General features: G+C 33.3%; 1 long non-coding RNA gene across 1 annotated transcript in view; it reads left to right on the plus strand.

Moving 5' to 3' along the window:
• The first annotated feature begins 2,141 nt into the window (after positions 1–2,141).
• LOC141555637 (uncharacterized) overlaps positions 2,142–22,191 on the plus strand; it is a 57,611-nt gene continuing 37,561 nt past the window's right edge. Inside the window, exon 1 of the long non-coding RNA XR_012486285.1 lies at positions 2,142–2,208. This is a non-coding gene — a long non-coding RNA (uncharacterized LOC141555637). The remainder of the gene's footprint in view (positions 2,209–22,191) is intronic.

The raw sequence follows: 22,191 nt of genomic DNA on the forward strand, positions 1-22,191 counted from the left end.
GCCCTGAGCTACAGCTTTCCTAAGAAGATTATAATTTCTCTAGACTAATGGTCTTCTAAATGGGAGCAGCAGCCTTACCCTAAAGACTATGATTAATCAGTCAGAGGATAGGAAGATGTCATGTCCTACCCTCCATACACCTGCCAATGGAAAGCTTGTCTCCAACACAATGATACCTATCGTTATTTCTCAACAGTTCCCTACTCTGAACCCCTTTCCTCTACTAGGCACATTCTCAGCTTCTCCCTTTCTAAGCTGAGTGGAAGTCCCTTGGGGCAATTATAACCTAATAGGGCAGCCCCAGCCCCAGCCTTGCATGTGCCATGGCAAAAATTCTTCTGAACTAGCATGTTTAACTGCCATATCCCTCATGTCTCCCCCCCTCACTTTTCCAGTCAGCTGCACTTCTTAGGACTTCTCCATCCCTTTTAATGATAAGGCAAGCCTTGGATTTATCACAGAGATGGATCATAACTCTGACTAAATTCTATCTATTTTGTTGTAGTCTTGCTGCTGTGACCATAGTAGAAAACTTCAGCTATCTGAAATCCCTGAAAATTTAATAGAAGTCATTACCTTCTTAGACTTTTGGCTCTGAAGTTGGAGCCCGCTGACCCACAGGATGCCTTGTCTTCCCACATGATTAGATTTCTTCATCTAACTGCTGTTCTTTCCAAGTCCAGGTATAAGGATTTGGAGTTGCTCTAGGGGAACCACTGCATGGTTGTGATAATAAAGCTATTCACTGTTATAGGGGTAGATAATTCCTTGGAAGCCATACCTCAAAAGGAAGCAGAAAAAGTCAGTTTTGTAAGACTTCCACCAATAATTGTAAAATTACAAAGTCCATCCAAAGACTTTGTTGAACTCGCTGCTATAATGGTGTTATGGAGTTAGTATGTTTCCCTAAGACTCTAGAAAACATCTGCCAGTTCTTCAGCAGGAAATATGGTTATTTCTCAAGGGAAAATGCACTTTATTTCTTCACTTATGCAGTTAATATACTGACTCTTACAATCCATGTGTTCCAAAAGAGTAGTACTTGACTTCTTTAGCATCCTTATATTTTAAATAATTGCTGTTACTTGTATTAAACTCCATATTTTATTTTGTTCTCTATAAGGCAAATTTTTTTCTAGCTTGCCCAGAGGTAACTCTGTTAGGATACACTTTCAGCTATGGATGCCTCACATTTTAAAGAAGACAATGAGCATCTTTCTTGAGTGTCTAAACCTGTGAGACTCTAGTCTCTGCTGTGGCTCACCCTGTTACTTCTATATCTGTTTCTGTATGGTATATACTATTGTTGTTGCTATTGTTGTTATAGTATATCCTAGATGCAATATATGTGTGCAGAACCGAACAGTTCTCTTGTTGCACAGGAAGAACTGGATTCAGAAGGTAAAAATAACCTGAGAAGAAGAACAAAAATGCAAACAGTTCACACTCATTTCCCAGTAGAACTTTGCCTTTTAAGTTCTTTCCCACTCAGTGATTAAAGGTAGGTAAGAAATGAAACAAAGAATGACTTCTTTTATCTAGTCAAAAAAAATCAATTTGGGAGGGGAAGCTCCTCAGGGTTTCTGTCAAACTATATATGGGTGTATATGTTGTTCAAGGGAACATATACACCCATATATACAGTTCTATAGTTCTGAAAAGGGCTTGGCAAGCTCTCATACCAAAGGTGCTAGTTGAGAGCTTACCAAGTCCTTTTCAGAACTGTAGAGCCACCTTTAATGTTCACCTTCATCCAACTCTCACCTGTGGCTTCAAGTAGCTGTAACACGTGTAATGATCACAACCTGACAAAACTGTCTTGGCAGACAAGCTAAACCAGGTTAAGGGTAACTGAAACACCTCAAATACAAATAATTCACGCAAAGTAAAGATGTCACTCCTATCGTTCATCCTTTTTGAAAAAATAAAGGATAAACAACATCACCTTGTAATTGTGGCAGGTGTCTTTAAGAGAGTGAGCTCTGTGTTCCAGGGCAGTGACCAATGAGTAAGAAACAGTCCCATGCCCCACTTTCTGTTTTGGGTACTATGACACGAGTTGTACAATTGTGATATCATGGCAGATCTCATAATTTTACCTTTCCTCCAAATCCATTCCTCTTACAAAGTTCTCTATTACTCTCAAGGATATAGTCCCCGTTTACAACTTCAGTGACATCTTTAACTCTTCTTCATTCCACAACTGCTGTGAGTTGACTTTTTTGGCTATTTCTATTTCCATAACAGCTCTCACATTTGTCTCTTCTCTACTCATAGCCTCCATCTTAGTTTTAGCCAACTTCTTGACTTCTTGGTCTTCTTGCCTAAGTCATGTCTCACCCACACCAATCTGTTTTCCAAAAAAACTGACAAAGTGATTTTAAAAATTAATAGTTATAATTATGTCATTCCCCTACTCAATAAATTCCCTTTTGATTCTAGGATCAAATATTATTGCTTATTTGCTTCAGTTTTTAATTTTATTTTTGTTTTATTATGTTCATAATCATATGTTCACAATCACAATACATATCATTTCTAAATAAGTAACTAATTTACTAAATAAGTAAGTAATCTATATGCATATGGACACATAGAAAAATTTAGAGAGCATGGCCCTTTACAATATCACTTGCAACCCAAACTCAGCAATTATAGTCAGAGAATTAAGTTACTTGCACTTGCTTTCACTTTTATTCACTAGAATAAAAAGGCAATCTAAGTCTGCTATCAGTTTCAGGAAGTATAATACTAAGTACCACTTTGATCTGGTCTTTTCTTCAAACACAACTGATTTTAAAAGGAAGCCCTAGGAAAAATATTCTATTCTATCATTCCAGAACAAGCACCTGGTGTTGGTTAGAAACCCATTGTGAAAAGCTGGCACCAGTTGCCTCTGGAGAGCTGTATTCTTCATAATTCAGATATTATCTGAGGAATAGGAATTATATGGTTTTTCCCCATCCCCCACATCCATTTACTTAATTTCTAGTATCTAAGGTGATCAATCCATCTACAGTTCTGAGTGGAAAGGGAATTTAACTTTTAAAATACATTCATTGCTTTTAACCCTACTCAATCTTTTTGAATGCTGAAGTATCAAATGTTTTTGAAACTTAATCATAGCTCCATTTTAGCACTGGAGGGAATGTCACTTTTCAGACAAAGTTCTATTCCTTAATTCCCTAAAGACAAGTCACTTTTTTGCTACTCTTAGACTGGACCTGTATATAGCCTAGAGAGACTTGACCTGAAGCCATCATCAGCATATTAAGAAACCAAAACATGTCAATCACTTTAGTACCAGATTTCTTTCCATCCAGAAATGGATAGCCATTCAAATATTTGAAGTACAAATTAGTTCTGAGTATCTATAATGCACACAAAACCATGTTAGGTGCTATGGGATAAATTTTTTTAAGCAGGTCTTTTACCAAAGAAAAAAAAGGAGATAATGCTGGAAAAAAGCCATTACACACTGAAATCAGGTCTGGGAGTCATAATTGCCTTAGAATGTTTTGGCCAATGAAAAGTAAAATGATCAGAATCAAGAGAATATTGTATGTAGGAACAGTAATACTGTTTAAGAATGACTTTGAAGTCATTTTGTTATTTTGATTATTGTAATATACAAATTAATCATGAAGGATATATGAAGAAAAATGCTATCTACATTCAGAGAAAGAACTGATAAATAATGTATAGAATAATTTTACACATATACACACCCCATGTATCAGTATGTATATATATATATATATATATATTTATACATATTTGTATATGTAGATCTATATCCAATATATACACATAGACATACACACATACATACCTATTTGTGTCTAATAGAGGCCATTTCAGGGAGAAAGAAAGGAAAGAAGAAAAAAAAAAGAAATTTCCATAATAACTTTTTTGTATATTTAAAAAGAATAGTAAGTTGTACATAAAGAATTATATATTTCACATGCAATCATCTTTTTTATTATACCATGTTATAAAAATACTTGCTTTGTTCCATAAATTAAAAATAAAATAAATTCTAAAATAAACATTAAAATATAAATGTTGAATATTATTTTTACATGAAACTTTTCTCAATTCTTAAAAAGAAAAAGAATGTCTTTACCAAACTCAGGCTGAATATAAAGGAGAGAAATATCTGGAGAGCAACATATTCTTTCTTTCCAGTCCTTCTGTCACCACTGCTCAGTGTCCAGAGTGTCCATTCATTCTCCAAAGCTATTGCAAGCTTTCGAATTTGCTATGGAAAAATAATCCTGTTGTTGGCTGAGCTTTAGATAAATTCAGGGTATCAGACACTTTCCATTGGCTCCTTCTTTGCAGTTTCTTGGCCAAAAAAAGACCTGTACAATTAAGAAGTAAAGAAAATTTTGTTTAGAATCCAAACATGTTAGTATGAATCCAAACTTAGCTTTTTGCAACTGTGCAACTTTGAGTAAGTCACTTAACCCTCTCTCTGCTTTAGTACTTTGATTATAAAATGATGAGATTAGACTAAATTTCCTTTTCATTTTAAATTCCATGTTCCTATCTGGCTCCTTCTTGGCTACTTGGGGCTTCCTGAGATCTCTCTAATTGATGCAGTTGGGTTAGTCTCAATATAGTTTTCCAAGTTTTATTTTTCTTGGGATTTTTGGGGAGGGGTAGTTTCTTTCATAACATGATTAATATAAAAATATGTTTTGCATGACTATATATATAAAAAAGAAAATGGTCATTAGTAATGTGAGAATCAATTTTATCATTTGTGATACCACTTATTATTTACAATAAAGGACAGAAGTTCTACTAATACTAAAATAGGAAGATAATGGACACTAACTTGAATTGTTAAACAAATTTTTGAACAGAAAAATAGAAAATGAATAAAAGAAATGACAGTGAATTTTACCATTTCTTACAGAATTCTAATAAATAAAAAGCAATGACCATAGGGAGAACTGTATAAGCCTCCTCAGCTACCCCAATATGCCACAGGCAACAAATATTTGATCTCCTTTCCAAGCATAGAGACATGAAAACAAAGGACAATGCTGATTTAGAATATAAACCCATTTTCAAAACATCATAGAGAAGGATACTTGCCAAAGTATCTAGTTTTGCAAGCCATATGATTAATTCTTTGGCCACCGAGAGAAAACTAGCATTTGACCTTCCCCTCTGTAGGACGCCTTTTGTCTTCTGCAATGATACCTGCTAATTGGTGAAAATGGGCATAGATAATAACAAGACTCATGTTTTTAAACAGTTTGCAACTTAATGGCTGCTGTGAATATGAAATTCTTGTCCTGGGTCGTTTGGGTAGATTTACTACTGGATGAGCTAAATTAAATCAAGCTTGAATTGTTACTATAAATCAGAAGAGAGAGACAGAGACAGAGACAGAGAGACAGACAGACAGAGACAAAAACAGAGACACAGAGAGAAGCTAAATGGAATGATGGAAATTTTACGGAGAAGAAAATTAAGGCACTGGTGGATATTAGTTTCATTATGTGCTTAAAGGTAACATGAAACATCATTTCACAGGAAATTTGGTCATCTTATATAGTGCTTAGAGTTTCCATGCAGGAACTCCTCCCAGCATTTCTTGGGAAATTTATGTTTTCCCAAATCTCAAGAAAAATTAGTTGAGAAATAAGAAAAAAGTATTATAATTCTCTTACTAATTGTAAAGGCTAACAGTTACTGTAGAAACATTATGGATTCAAAGGAACCCACTTATGTCAAGTTAAAAAGCAAGAGTGGTAAATTATGATAGCATTCATTTAAAAACAAAACCACCATGGATGATATTGCAACTTCTATTCCAACATCTATTGAAGCGATTAATGAAGCAGAATAATTATGAAGAATTTTATAAAACTCTCTTATTTAAATACATATCTTGGTATTTGGTGACTGATGTATAATGGCAGTCATATGAGAAGATGGTAAAAAATGTTTAAAATATGGTTCAGAATTGAGATTTTAAAAGGTCAAAGACATATTAGATACATCTACACAAAAGTATCATACTATATTATAAAGAATTTCCTCAAGAAGGATCCAGAAATGCTCAATATAATGAGAACCAAAGAACATACAAAAGATTAAATCAGCCATAATTTAACAGACAGAAAGCAACTAGTAGTTATTTATGTAGTAATCATTTATGAACTGCTTGTCTGTATAAGTCAAGATCTGGAGTCAGGAAGACATGAATTCAAATATGACCTCAGAAACTTGATATCTTGAGATTCTAAGCAATTCCCTTAATCTCTGTTCATCTTAGTGATTCCTCATCTATAAAACAGGGATGATAATACCTATCTCCTAGTGTTACTAGAAGGATCAAATGAGATATTTATCAAGACTCAGCAAAGTGTCTGACACACTATTAGTGCTATATAAATGTTAATTATAAATTTAAAAACAAAGAGAAGAGTAAATCAGGATGAATTAAAAAACTAAAAGATATGCCATGCAATCTGACCTGTTCAATGAACCAAAAAGTAGAAATGAATAAAAGAACAGACATCAACACACTACTGTAACTTACTAATGAAGTTTAATTAATGAAAATTAAGAATATGAGAGGAACAAAAGAATCTAAAAGCTACTTTAGCCAGGAAACATTTAATCTCCTTCCCAAGCAGGTAGATGTGAAAATAATATTTTATTTGGAATTTAAACCATTTGTCAAAATTTTACAAAGTAGTATGATATAAGACCCACAAGTACTAGCATCTCATAAAATAGCAAATGATAGGAGGAAAAATAATTTTGCAAAAAACTTGCTAAGAAAACAAATTATACCAAGTCATCCCAAGATGCTGAAGAATGAAGCTTGAAATAAAATAAAAATAAAATATCTTTCAAGATTATTAAAATAATTCTTTCTCCATCAGTGATATGTGACCACCAAATTTTGTCTCTGGCATTATAACCTCAACATGCTATGTGAGTATTTGGAAATGACCTTTAAGAAAATGAAACTGGGAAAACAACTGGACTAGATCAAATATATAAAAAAGGCATGTGTGCTAAGGAAGCAACCACATTGGAGAACATCTCAGGATAGGTCATCAAGATATTTGAAAAGCAGAATAAAGAGATAACTAATGGTTAATTAGACCTATAATTTCTGCAGATAGTAGAACTCAAGGAAGACATATAGACATAGACACTATAGATTCCCTGTGGCAAATTAATGGGAGAAAACAGACAAAGGTTATATGAGATGGGCAGGCATGGTTGGTTATAATCATTAGAAGGAGGAATGCCTATTGATGATTGACACATTGAATTTTATTAAAAGAACAGACTTTCAGTCCCATGATGAATTAGTCATTGTTTCACATATGAATCCTTTTTCATCCTTTATGATTTCCTTGGAATATTGGCCCAGGCCATCTATAGTCAAATGAAAAAAATGCTCCAAATTACTATTGATTAGAGAAGTGCAAATTAAAACAACTCTGAGGCAACACCTCAGACTTCTCAGATTGGCTAAGATGACAGGAAAAGATAATGATAAATGTTGGAAGGGATGTGATAAAACTGGGATACTAATGCATAGTTGGTGGAGTTGTAAACTGATCCAACCGGTTCTGGAGATAAATTTGGAACTATGCCCAAAGGGCTATAAAACTAGATATACCCTTTGACCCAGGAGTGCCACTACTTCCAAGGAAATCATAAAGGATGAAAAAGGATTCATATGTGAAACAATGTTTGTAGCAGCTTTTTTGTGGTAGCAAAGAATTGGCCAATGAGTAGATGCCCATTACTTGGGGAATGACTGAATAACCTATGGTATATGAAGGGAATGAATATTATTATTCTATAAAAAAAATGATTATTTTAGAAAAGCCTGGACTTATTTACATGAACTGATGCTAGATGAAACAAGCAGAACCAGGAATACATTGTACACAGTAACAGCAAGATTGTGCTATAATCAACTATGAAAGACTTGGTTCTTCTCAGTGCTTCAGTGATCCAAAGCAATTCTTACAGACTTTGGACAGAAAATGCCATCTGCTAGCAGAAAAAGAACTATGGAGACTGAATGTAAATCAACACATACTGTGTTCACTTCTCTTTTCCTGGTTTTTTTTTTTCCTCTCCCATGGTTTTTTCCTTTTCTTCTGATTTTCCTCTCCCAACATGAATCATAAAGCAATGTATATTAAAATAAATATATTTTTAAAAGGCATACTCATCTCTGTGACTCTAGCAATGTTGCAGAGTGGATAGAGAGCCAGTCTTGAGGACAGGAAGACCTTGTTCAAGTCCTACCTTTGAGATATACTAACCTATGCCCACCTTGTACTTCTCCAAGTTGGAAACTGAAGACTTTCCTGAGAATCCTATATTCTGGGTAACCTGGTGCAATCTATGAATAAAAACCTCATGCCTACAAGAAATTTTCCAGACACACAAAGATCCCTTTCACTGCTAGTTTAAGTAACAATAATACAGATTAATTTTCTTTAATTATCACCATGAGATTCACATCTACATAGTTTGTGAAGCCTCCAAATGTAGAAACTGCCAGATACGTAGATCTCTGATCTTTTAAATTTTTCTACATTCAAAATAGTCACTGATGCATACATGAGTACACATGCACATACACACATTTATACTCTCTGCATTTAAAGACATGCAAAAATCAAAATAAAAATTATTCTTCCCTTTATCTAGAGAAAATTACTTTTGAAGTACTAATTAAATTAGCAAATAAGTAACTTTTAAAATGAATAGAAGAAAATGGATTTAAATATCTGTCCTTTCATATGAAAAAGGGAAAGAGGAGAAAGGAGAAGGAAGCATTTCACTAGCCTCCTGGTTTCCTGGCCAGGCAAAAGTCCTCTAATGACCAATCATTGTCCATATGCTGATCACCTCTGTCCTATAACAGACAAAGTTGCTACCTATCCTTTTCATCATTCCAGTAAAGCCCTCTACTACTAGTAAAGTATTCCTCTTCCACTCAACCTGTGCATTTGCATCCATCTCTGTCCACTCTCCTAAATAGTGATTTAAAATCTCTTACTCCAATATGAAAACTCCACTTCATTGTCCCCTCTATATGCCTGGTCTCTCCCATTTTGGGGAGAGAATGCTCCTCTCTCTCCAGAACTACAAATATGAAGCTCCTTACCTGGCCTCTGGACATTTCTCTCTGAAGAATAATTAATCCTACTCAAAGGTACTATAATGTACACATATAAATAAATACATATATAAATATTAATTTGTTATAAAATTAATCTGCTTCCCCATCTGCACTTCATTTTCTTCTGCATATTTTGGATATTTTTATGCTCTTTTCCATATATTTATCTGTGAACATTAATCTACCTCTCCCCCATATATATTTTTCAATCACTTTAATTTTCCAATGTGGATCACTAAATCTATTTGGTTTGAATTACTATGCATTTCACTGGGGTAACTTTGTGCCATTTAAGAGTTTTGCCCAAATAATGTAAAATCTTATATTAAAAGAAGCATTTAAATCAGTGGTTTTTCCAGCATAGGGCATTATCACCAAAGATATTACTTGCATCCTATCAGATTCTCACATTAGCTCACTTCTACTTTGCTGCCTGTTCTGCTACAGAAGCAAAGAAGATGAAGAGGAACTGGAAAGGGGAAAGAAAAGGAACGGATCTAAAGACCAAATAATGGGAATCCAATTGATAAGGAACCCTTTTTTGTTGTCATTTTACATTATATTTTACTGTGATTCTTCCCAGCAAAAAAAGAGGGGGAAAAAGTTTGAGAATCACTGATTTTAAAAACCTCATCATTTGTAGTTCCCCAAAATATGAATGGATAGCCCTATCATTAATTCACAGAGGAAATGTCAGGATTTCACTTTCATGGCCAACTTGGTTGTGAGATTTAGGTTTGGATTAGGTCATGGCTCCTACTAAAAACTCAGCTGCAATATTAGGTGCTCCATCCAGCACAGGAAGAGAAAAAAAGGGATCTACAAATTGAAGATACATTCCAGAAGCCTAAAAAACTAACCACCTGAACTAGCTGCCAAACATATTTCCAAAAAGTTTGTACTGAAACCATCTTGGTAAAGTAGCCTAAAGCTTTCATAACCAGCAAAGTGAACCCTTTTAAAGGTTAAAAACCTTTAAAGTATTTAACAAACCCTGAGGCCTTTAGATGAGAACTCAGTGTTAAAATGCATTAACATTTTATTACTTCTCATTTAATGAGTTTTCCTTTTATGCTTTAAGTGACCTCTATTTACTTTTCAGATATAAATTGCTTCTAGTACCCTAAAGCTAATACATAGCTAATTGAATACTTACCTAAATTTCAAATATAGAATCTCTGATTAAAGAATAAAAGGAAAGGTCAATACAATTTGTTTTGGAAGTCTCATCCTGAGTTTACAAGTCAACTGTTGATTTACTAAGAGCTATTAAAAGATTCACTCATATATAATGAGTGTCTTAATTGAACTTACCAAAATGAAGCCAAATACATCCACTTTTGAAATAGATTAGGCCATGTGAGTGGTTAAACTTTTAGACTTTTAAAGCAAAGATAATTGATAGTGAGAACATTTCAAAAGTTTTAAAACACTTAAAAGAACTATTAAAAGCAGAACCAGAAATACATTGTACTCAATAACAGCAAGATTGTCTGATGATCAACTTTGAAATATTTGATTCTTCTCAGTGGTTCAGTGATCCAAGACAATCCCAATAGACTTTGGATAGAAAATGCCATCTTCATCCAAAAAAAGAACTACGAAGACTGAATATAAATCAACACAGGACATGTTTACTTATTTTATTCTGTTGTCTTTTTTTCTTTCCCATGATTTTTTCCATTTTGTTCTTATTTTTCTTTTTCAATGTGATTCATAAAGCAATGTGTATTTGAAAAAAAACAAAAAATCTCCCTCCTCTTGTAGTGGAAAGTTAGATGTAGAATTAAAAGAGCTGGTTTCAAGGTCAAACTCTAATGCATCCTAGAAGAGCTTGGGTTTATAACTTACTAATATAACCTACTCTGGCCCATCATGACCTCAACAACTATAAAATGAGGAGCTTAGGCCTAACATCTCCAAAGTCTCTTTCACCTTTAAATTTGATTTCTATATGATCTTATGACTAATAGAAAAATCACTCAGGCTTTCTGAACCCCAGTTTCCTCATACATAAAAATAGTACTAACAAGGTGGTGTATAAAGTACTTATAAACTTTTAAGTCATATATTATGTATATTCATATATCAGATACTAGGAAAAATTATTATGATATGGATAATATTGCACTTGGAGTTAGGAAGATGAGTTTAAATAACTAAATTGACACTTATTATGTGTGTGATCTTGGTCAAGTTACTTAGCTTTATGTTTCTCAAACAATTCCATAGAAAGTAAATAATTCCTAAATAGTCCCAATAGTATAATAACTAAGGATGGATATATTTTTTTCAATTCTTTTTAACCATTTAATTCATTTTAACATTTCAATGCATCTTATTCAAAAGAAGAAATACTTCATTCCTGTCACATTTATGGAAGGTTGAGCTAAATGTACAATTGCCTTTTAAAACTTCTAATAAAGACTAATTTAAATATACTAAGAAAATTCTAGAGAATCAACTTAAAAACTATTTGAAATTGACAACTTTAGCAAAGTTACAGGATACAAAATAAACCTCAGAAAACATCAGCATTTCTATATATTACAACAAAGTTAAGTAGCAAGAAATAAAGAGAAATTCCATTTAAAATAACTATAGACAATATAAAATATTGGGTGTCTAATTTGCCAAGATAAAACTCTAGGAGCTGTATGAAGATAAGCATAAAACATTTTTATGCATATAAATTTAGATCTAAACAATTGTAAAAATAGTGCTCATGGGTAGGTCAAGCCAACAAAATAAAAATGACAATTCTACCTAAATTAATTTATTCAGGACCACCATATCAATGAAACTATTAAAAATGTATAGAGCTAGAAAAAATATCAAAATTGATTTGCAAGATGAAAACAAAATTTTGCTTGAAGATATCAAGGGAATCAACAACAAAAAAAAATGCATAAGAAGGTGCTTCTGATGTAATATAGCATTTGTGGTTTCCTGATTTTGGTGGGGGAGCTTCTGTTCTAACAATAAATCAGTAGTACTAAATCTTCTGGCTTTGGAGTCTGCCTCAAGAAACTCCCACACTCAATCTATCAGATTCTGAATAGACTATTCCTCAATTAGGTAACTTCTGGCTTCAGGATAGTCCCACAGATCCTCTTGAAGCAATAATGAATAGAACATTCATCAGTTCATTGCTGACTGTCAGATCTGTTGGTCAGTAATAATCAAATTACAGAGAATATTCTTCAATGTATTGCTGACTGATAATCTGACCAGAAATATATAATCTGACCAGTAATAACGTGGTCAATAAGAAACAAATTTTGGAGACCACTCCTCTCCTCTATCCTACCTATGGCCCATAGAATTAGCATGTCAATGATAGAAAAGCTGGATAAATGTATCTCTTTGCTTCTGTTTCTTTGCTGAATTCTCTTGGAATTCAGTCCTCTTGTAACGGCATTGCAATTACAATAAACTTTGCCCCTTAACTATCCTGAAAATTCTTTTGAGACATCTCACACCAGTCTGTAATCCCAAACTCTTGGGGTTGCCTTACCAACCTCAACAGTTCTAGCTGTACTAGATCTCAAACTGTATATAAAGCAATAATTATCCAAGAAATCTGGTGCTAAGAAATAAAATGGTGAATCAGTGTAATAGATTACAAACAAATTACATTTTAGCAAATGACTATAGCAGTCTAGTACATAATAAATCCAAAGATAGCTTGTGGAACAAAAATTCAATATTTGACAAAAACTTCTGGCAGAAACCAACATCTTAAACACTATATATCAAGATAATGTCAAAATGGGTACATGATCTAGACCATAAACATATTAACAGAGCATGGAATATTTAATTTTCAGATTTATGGGTAAGGGAAGAATTTAGAGCAAAGAAGATTTGAAGAGCATTACTAAATGTAAAACAGATAATTTTGATTACATATAAAATTTAAAAACTTTTGCACAAAAAAAAAAAAAAAAAACCTAGTGCAACCAAAATTATAAGGAAAGCAAAGTACTAGAGGGGAAAACTTTGCAACAAGTATTTCTGATAAAAACTTCATCTTTCAAATACATAAAGAACTGAGTCAAATTTATATTTAAAAAAACAACTATAAGCTCCCCAATTGATAAAAGTCAAAAGATATGAACAGGCAGTTTTTAGACAAAGAAGTCAAAGCTATCTCTAGTCATATGCAATAATCCTCTAAATCCCTATTGATTAGAGAAATACCAATTAAAGTAACTCTGAGTTACTACCTCATACCTACAGAATGGCTAACATAATAACGAAAGGAAAACATTGGATGTTGGAAAGGATGTAGGAAAACTGGGAAACTAAGAAAAATGATATGTATTGTTGATAGTGTTCTGAACAATTGATCCTACCATTCTAAAGAGAATCTTGGAACTATGCATAAAACTTGTACATATTCATTTGATCCATCAATAACATTGTTAAGGCTATATTCCAACTACATCCAAAAAAAGGGGGAAAAGACATCTTTAAACAAAAATATTTACAATAGGCCTTTTTTTGTGTTGGCTAAGAATTGGAAATCAAAGGAATGTCCATTTAATTAAAGAATGGCTAAACAAGGTGTGGTATATGATTGTAATGGATTATTGTGCTATAAGAAATGACAGAATGATTTCAGAAAACCAATAAGTATTTACACAAATATCATATGGAAGAACAGTGTACACAGTAACAACAATACTGTTTGAGGAAGAACTTGTGAATAACAGTTATTTCTCAGCAATATTGATCCAAGAAGACCAATGATGAAATTTGCCTCCAGAGAAAGAACTTGATATTGATTAAATATAGACGAAAGCTGCTATTTTTCACTTTCATTCTTTCTTTTTTTTCTTTTATTTGAGTCTTCTTGTAGAAAATGGACACGTTTTACATAAAAAATAATAATATAGTTAGATCATAAAGCACTTAAAAGTTTGCCAAGCATTTTACATTTATATTCTCATTTGATCTTCACAATATCCCTAGAAAGAAGGTGCTGTTATGATTCTTATTTTACATACAAGGAAACTGAGGCTCACAAAAGTTAAATTGAAATAATTCAAATTCTTATAGTTAATAAAATTGCTCAAATTATAAATTGTTCAAATTTTTACAACTAGTAAGTGATGGAGGAGGGATTCTATGCAGGTCTTTCTTGTTCCAAAATCTATTAAGCACTTTGTTTATTCACAATGCACAAAAATACAAAAAATAAACATAAGTGAGATCTATAGAGAACATCAGTCATATGACTTTTTTTTCCTATGAGATTGATACCTGTATGAAAGATACATACACAGAATCTACCCATACAATTCACATTACTTTGAAGTTGAGCATTAACAATGAAGTAGGTCAAGAAGTCATGTCATTTCCCCAGCCCTCAGTTATCTTTTCTTTAAAATGGGAAGGTTGGACTAGGTTTATAAGAATCTTTCCAGTTCTAACATCTTATGATGTTGCATCCTGTAACTCTAAGCTATAAGAAATATCTGAGTAATTTTTTCACTTTGCAAACTCCAGTCATATTTCTTAAGGCTGAAATAGTGTAAATGGAAACTGCCAGATTACTTGTGCAAGGTCTTTACCAGAACTAATGGGATGCTATGGGTCCATTTTTCCCCTCTGAAACACGTCTTAGGCAATTTTCCCATTGCCAATAAATTCCTGCAGCCACAGGCAGCTGAGCATAAATCTTCCCTTTAATTTCTTATCATCCCTGCTGAGAAGGGAGTTCCTGGGCATGATTATTCATGATGTATAAAAATGGCAGTGTCCTGATTCCAATTTAAACTCATTTTTTTCTTCCTCTGGACATATGGTAGAGACACCAACTAAGGAAGACCAATTATTGGCCAGGTTTTGACTTAGAACACTGTAATAGCAGTGCTGCCTAAAAGTGCCAGATCTGGAGCTAGGAAGTTCTGAATCAGAATCTTTCCTCTGGTATTTACTAGTTTTGTGAAGATGGAAAGTCATAGAACTCTCTATTCTCGTTTCCTCATATGTAAAATTGGAATAATAAAACCTAGAGTATTTATCCTAAAAGTATGTTAGTCTCAAAGAGGGTATTATATAAGGTGTACAATAACTTAATAAACTCAATAAACTTCTAGGGAAGTTTAAAGCATTAAAGCTTTAAAAGCTTCAAAAGGATTTAAATTTTTAAATCATTTTTTTAACATTTTTAAAATGCATTAATTAATGTTTTTTGGAGCTATAACTTCATATAGTTGTCATATGTTATTATAGCTAAAATCTTCTCTGGAAGCGGATAGTAAGATATTGTCCAGACTTAGGTAGTGTGGGATAGAGTAAAAAGGAAAAGTAATATGGAATTGAGAATAGGAAACTAGCCTCAGAGTTAGGAAGTCCTGGATCCAGATCCAGTCCCTGACACACTGGCTGTGTATGGGAAAATTACTAATCTCTTGCTTTGGAAAATTCTAAAAAGACAAATTGTGGAGTAATTGATGAAGAAGTTTTTTTTCACACAACTTACACCACAAAGGAAATAATCAGGTCCAACACACACAAACACACATACACACACAAAACACAGATGGAAGAGCATCATTGCAGGAGTCAAAACACTAGATTCTAGTCTTGCGCCGCTCTAATTTCATGTTACTCATCCCTGCTATTCCAAGAGGGCTATATTCATTCTAGTGGCTTCTACTCCATCTAGAATGTTATCCCACTGAAATAATACAGTATTTCTCCTTAACTTCCTATTTAGGGGACTCAGAGTTTTTACCTATTAAATAGGAGATTGAGGAAGTAGGATAAAGTTAACTCCTAATTCTAGAATTCTGAGAAAATAAATATGGGAGACAAGTCAATCATATTTATATTCAAAACATATTCAAAAGCTCTACAATTTTTCCAGTGTAGATTTACCCATCCCCACCTCAAATTTCAATGAAAATATCCTGAGATAGGAAGCTAGGTGATTCAAAAGATAGAGGAAAAACTGAGCTCAAATCATATCTCAGCTTATTAGTAGCTAAGGTGAAGCCTGCCTCAGTTTCCTCAAATGGAAAATGGGAATAATAGCACCTAACCTATCTTCCAAAGCAGTTGTGATGACTAAACGACATAATATTCATAAAGCACTTAATACAGTGCGCCTGGTGCACAAAACAGGCTCTTAATAAATGTTTCTTTTTCTTCCTTCTCTTCTTCCCCTCTCTCCTCCCTTCTTCCCTCCATTCCTTCTTTGATTTTTCACTTGTTTCCTTAAGGATTAGTAAAAAAAAGATTGTAGGTCAGTCATTTGTTGATGAATAAGTTCCTTGGAGTTAAATATTTCTTCATCTCTACCTGATTTCTTCCCTTTATAATCATAAACCACTTTATAAAAATTAATCAGTTCTTATTCAATTACATAATTTATTTTCTGGAATATTCTGGAATACATTAAAATCCAGTTTAACTACCTAAAAGCATTATGTTCCTATTTCATGCAGAAGCAACAGGGACACAAAAATGGATTTAAAAAATAGTCTTCATCTACAGGGAGTAGGATGTTATATAAGATATAAAAAGGCAATCATATACGTGATAATTTGATAAGTAAGAGAGCCTAGAAAAGTTTTTTTTATAGAGAATTCACATAAACTGAGTCTGGAAGGAAGATAGAAATTTTGAAAGACCTCCTTTTTTGTAAGGAGGAGAATATTTCAGACCTTGGTGGAGGAGAGGGAAGACAAATCACCTAGGCACGGGCACAGAGAGATGAGAGAAGATGCTAGGTTCAGGGAAGAAAATACCTAGTAAGAGATTGACTAAAATATATATGAAACTGTATCAAAGAAAGAAAAAAATAATAAAGCAATCTGCAAAGATAGGATAGAGTAATATTTGGAAGGTCTCTAATTGCCTAGCTCAGGGGTTCATATGTTATCCCAGAATAGAAGGCCAATGAAAGTTCTTAAGCCAAATGAGGGACATGCATGGTCAGACTCAAATACTTTAGGTTGACAATTTTGGCAGCTGAATTGGGAATGAATTGGAGATAGGAGAAACTAGAAGCAAAGAGAAACCGATTGCTACCATCCAAGCAAGAGTCAATGAGAGCCTGAATCAGGATGGTAGCTTTGAGAACCCATTAAAGAAGATGGGGATTCCCAGACTGTTATTAGTCTTAATTATAATCCTCAAGTACCACCTTTGTATTATTATGAACCTGATTGTTTTAATGTATAGCACCTAAGATTCCTCACTTTTCAAGCCTTATTTTTTATCTCCTTGAGTAAAGAGGATGATATAGAGATATCTATAGATATATAGATATGTAATTAATTACCTGAGTGTGATTGGTAGTTAAAAAGGGAAAAAAAATCAGGCAAAAGAAGAAATGTTTAACTCCAAAGAACTTATTTATCAACAGATAACCCAGGTCTTTTCCTACTAAACTTCTTTAAGGGAACAAATGAGCAATCAAAGATAAAACAATTAAAGAAAGATAAACCAAGACTCTGTGTGTGTGTGAAATCTTTGTTTATTTTTGTCTTGTGCTATTGTATCCAGGAAGCTGCAAAATGCAGTGACATCCAGGAGTTACAGTATCTTTGTGCTTTATAGGAACAAAAAGATATCCTTCCTTTCTGGATGCAAATTGCTCTGTAGTTAAAGAGAATGATCTGATATAGTGTGGCATCTTAATATATTCAAATAATGACTATCATTTAGATCTGGAAATATTTTGTGTGTATTGCCTATGACCCTAGAAGTCTTCTCAAAATAGGTCTGGAAGTGTTGCTGAGAATATTTTGGGGGAATCATGGGAGTCGTATTAATTTTATAGCTTAATATTACCTTTGTCTGGATATTTCAATCATTGATTTTTCTGATGAATTATCAAAACAATGATTTTAATCCTTTCCCACTTCCAAAGCAATAGTAGAAATTTCTTATGACATGCAGTATAGGAATTCCAAAGCCTTGGAGGCACTCAGATAACATCTCTAAGGACTATGTATTTAGGGAGTCTATTAAGTTACCCTGGCAACCACAACTTGTCTATATGGATACTTGTTCTGAGTAATTGAAGGAGACTATCAAGGGTTGCCATATTAGCTGAGCTATCCCTGTGATTAGATGAGAATCTTTCAGCTAAATAGAATTCAGAGGAAAGTCTGTCAAAAGAATTGAGACAGAAGTATACTTAAAAAGCTCCTTTTCCTCCAGAAAGGATTTTTTGGAGTGACAAACAATTGGGGAGAGTAGATTATGAAAACCCGACTCAAATCTGTTTCGGTTGACAGTGTAGAATTTTACTTAAGTGCTTTAAAGAAAAGAATCAGGAAATATGAAAAAGTAGATTCTTCCCAAGACTTGTAGTTTCTGTTATAAATCCAAGAATCTGCAGCATAAGCATCCTTTCCATTTTTATCTGTAATTGGTTAATGGATACACTAAAAAGAAGACCAGAGAACATAACATACACAATTTATTACCTCCAGTTAATTTCATAGAAAGCATGTAGTATGTCTGGCATGCTGTGGAGGAAATATAGCTGTGTGGTATGTTCCCATAGAGATCGATATCACCTAAATCCAATCAGATAAGTGCTCCTAATTCGATTTTGTTAGCTAAGACATTTATTTTATCCATAACTTTGGTAACAACAGCCAATTCAGACACAATTTACAATTAAAAGTCTCACACAAAGTAAGGTGCTGGGAAAAATTACAGGCCCGGCAGTAAAGAATGGAAGATAAAGCGACTATACATTTCCAGTCTAAACTGTTATTACCTCTTTGGAACTCAGTTTACTGATGTGTAAATTGAGAAAGTTAGATTATACAAAATCTAAGAAACCATTTTAATTCTAAAATTCATAAGCAATTATTTTTTCTAACTTTCCAGGCTGCTCTAGACATATCCTCTTCAAATACTTGTCCATCTATGCTGGTTTCCTCTCTCACACTACAACCCCCTTGTCTCTTGATTTGCACCAGAAATGCTCTCCATGCTTTTTATCTCTTAGTTTACTTCAATATTCAGTTTTCAAAGCATACCCTTTTTGCAGGAGGATTTAGGATTTTTCCATCCTTTGCCTAACCATACGACTGGGCCTCACTATCCTCCCTGTTCCTTCTCTCTTAGCTAGATCATCTCCCATATTTTCTCATCTTGTGTATTTGCATGTTTTCTCCCTTTTCCTTTCCTCTCACCAGTCCTTCCCCTCTAAGATCATTTTTTCCTATCTTTTGTATATACATATTTGGTTCTTACTTCCATATTTTCTTCTCATTGTAATGTGAGGTCCCTGATAAGACAGGGCAGGACAATATTTTTGCCTTTTTTTAATCATTCCACATAATAGCACAGTGCACATTACATTTAATAAAATTCTTATTTATTGATTCTGTAAAGTATTTTCTAAAGATATGTTGATAAAAAGACTATTGCTATTCTGATATTATTATCTAATTCTAATGTTATTCTAATATGAATATTTTATCAGGAAATTTAAAAATTGAGTCATCCAACAATTTTTCTTTTCATGTATCTTATGAACTTTCTTTAGTTTTTTGAGCACAAAATGCTCAAATTGCCAACTATTTTTGGAAGATAGTGTTAAGAATTTCTCTGTTTGGTCAAATATACCGTTGTGTCAAATATAGGTAGACATGAATAGACAAGAATCATATATAGGATATGGAAGCATGGACCTGGGGAAGCAAGGATCTGCAATCTGTATAGCTGAAGTAAATGTCATGTTGATGAGAAAATCTTCAAGTATTTATGTGAACTTTTGAATAGACACACGATTTTCTTATATTACAAAGAATTCCTTTCCTCTTTATTAAACTCATTTAGGTATGCCCTAGAACACCATTGGTTACACAACATTTGTTCAATTGTATCTCTTTTACAACTTGTACATTCACATTTACAACTTGCTTGACCTTAAATGAGAAGCTAAGAAAGATGATGAAGATCTAACAAGAGATAAAAACAGACCTTTTTATTAGGTCAATCAGTAACTTTATAAAAAAATTTGTGACAAATTAATATTCTTACAGTAACTTACAGTACAGTTCCTATATTCACCTCATACTCCCTTTATGCTTATAGTAAGAGAAGGAGAATAATAGAAATGAGTCTTCTTCCACATTTGCTATTGTGCTTAATTCTTTAAAAGGCTTAATATTTTTTCCTAGTTGTGTCAGTTTTGTTAATGTCATTTATTTCCTTCTAAGCAGTTAAAATAGCTGAGTATCTTAGGTAAAAGCAAAAACAAAAACAAAACACAAACAAAAAAAAACTGCTTCCCAATTGTCATTGCCCAAATTTTGAGGCTGCCCATAAGTCAATTTGACTAAAACATACTTTGAAAAACAAACAAAAAAATTTTTCCCTTTGCAAAGTAGAAATAAGAACTCGATTTACAAATCCTGACTGTAGTTTTTTCCCCTATAACTCTGGAAAAAAATTAACCTTCTCTGAACCTAGTTTTCCTGATCTATAAAATGAAGGGATCTACAGTGATGTTAACATAGTCTGTATATTATATAAACAGAGTTTCTCAACTCCAAATCATACAAATAAGCAGTTCTTGTTTTCAGTGTCTCCCTTTTGAAGAGGTCACATGCAGTGATAATTACATGATGGCATATTATATAAATGGAGGCTCTCAATTCAAAATCATACAAATAAGCTGTTCTTGTCTTCAATGTCTCCCTATTGCCTACCACATAATGCATGTTTCCTTTACCATATAAATATTGCATTCAAGTCTCCACTGTGCCCAATTTAATCCAATTTCCCTGACCCTATAGTTGCCTTGCCATCTTTTCCTCAGCCAATTCTCCTTTGCTCCATAATTCCTGTATGTCCTTCCAAAAATATAAATCTCTTTCACCTTCCTGATATCAACATGCTTTTTAGGGCTTGGGGTGGGGCACAAAAGCCCTAGTTCACTTCTGCCAATATATTCACCCCACAAGATCAAATCCCCAGAGGCTGTGGATTCTCCTTACTCTCCTTCCTACTAACAACCCCCCACAAGAGGATATATGGGTATATTATCTACTCTCAATAAAATTTGCTGGATTCAATTTAAGACATACTTGTTACACATATATTTTCTGTGGATATTGTATTATATATATGCACATAATGTATACATATAATTATTGAAAGACAAAATACACATATAATTACTAAAAGATAGAGAAGGGAAATGGCAAATCAGTATTTTTGCCAAGAAAACCCCACAAATAAGATCATGAAGAGTTGGACATGACTAAAAAACAACTAAACAAGAGGAGATAAAACCCATTTCATTTCTTTCTATACTTGTTTCTCAGAATAGTGGTTGTGACAGACATTACTCAAGTTAATTTCTGTGTGTATGTGTGTTTTCATATATGTGTGTTTATATGTTAAAAACACACATATATGTGTATATTTACATGTGTGATGAATGTGTGTGTAGATATATGTGGATTTGTGGGCATTATGTTCCTACTGCAGCAAAATTAATGTCTTGGATATCAGGATTGATTCAATTTTGGGAGAACCAGGATTGGTTTCAATTATACTGAAGGTACACAAAAACTGATATGAACTCCAAACAATAGAATCTGGGGCTTTTAAAAATATCATTCAATGCCTATAAAAATTACTGGCCTATTTCATCATCTCAAATCATTTGCCTAAAACCAGGGAAATAATAAACACAATAAAGGTACCAATGCCATGCATTCAGGGCCATAGATAGCAGCTAAGTAGAGAAATAATTACAGCAATAAACTATTGGCACTTGCAAGTTTTACAGAATTTTTATCTTGACCAACACTAGAAAAGAGATAAAGATTTTTTCATGTCTAGCCTTTCTATATGCATTCTTAATTTCTGATATATTACCAGAAGCAGAAAGATTATATGTACATGCTCTGAATTGGGACTGAGAGAGACAGTCCTATCTTTTCTCCCGCAAAAAACATCCTATTTTTCCCTCCCCCTACCATGGAAAAAAGCATATATCCAATTTCCAA

Source organism: Sminthopsis crassicaudata, chromosome 1, assembly GCF_048593235.1.
Source record: "Sminthopsis crassicaudata isolate SCR6 chromosome 1, ASM4859323v1, whole genome shotgun sequence".
In the NCBI taxonomy this organism is placed as follows: domain Eukaryota; kingdom Metazoa; phylum Chordata; class Mammalia; order Dasyuromorphia; family Dasyuridae; genus Sminthopsis; species Sminthopsis crassicaudata.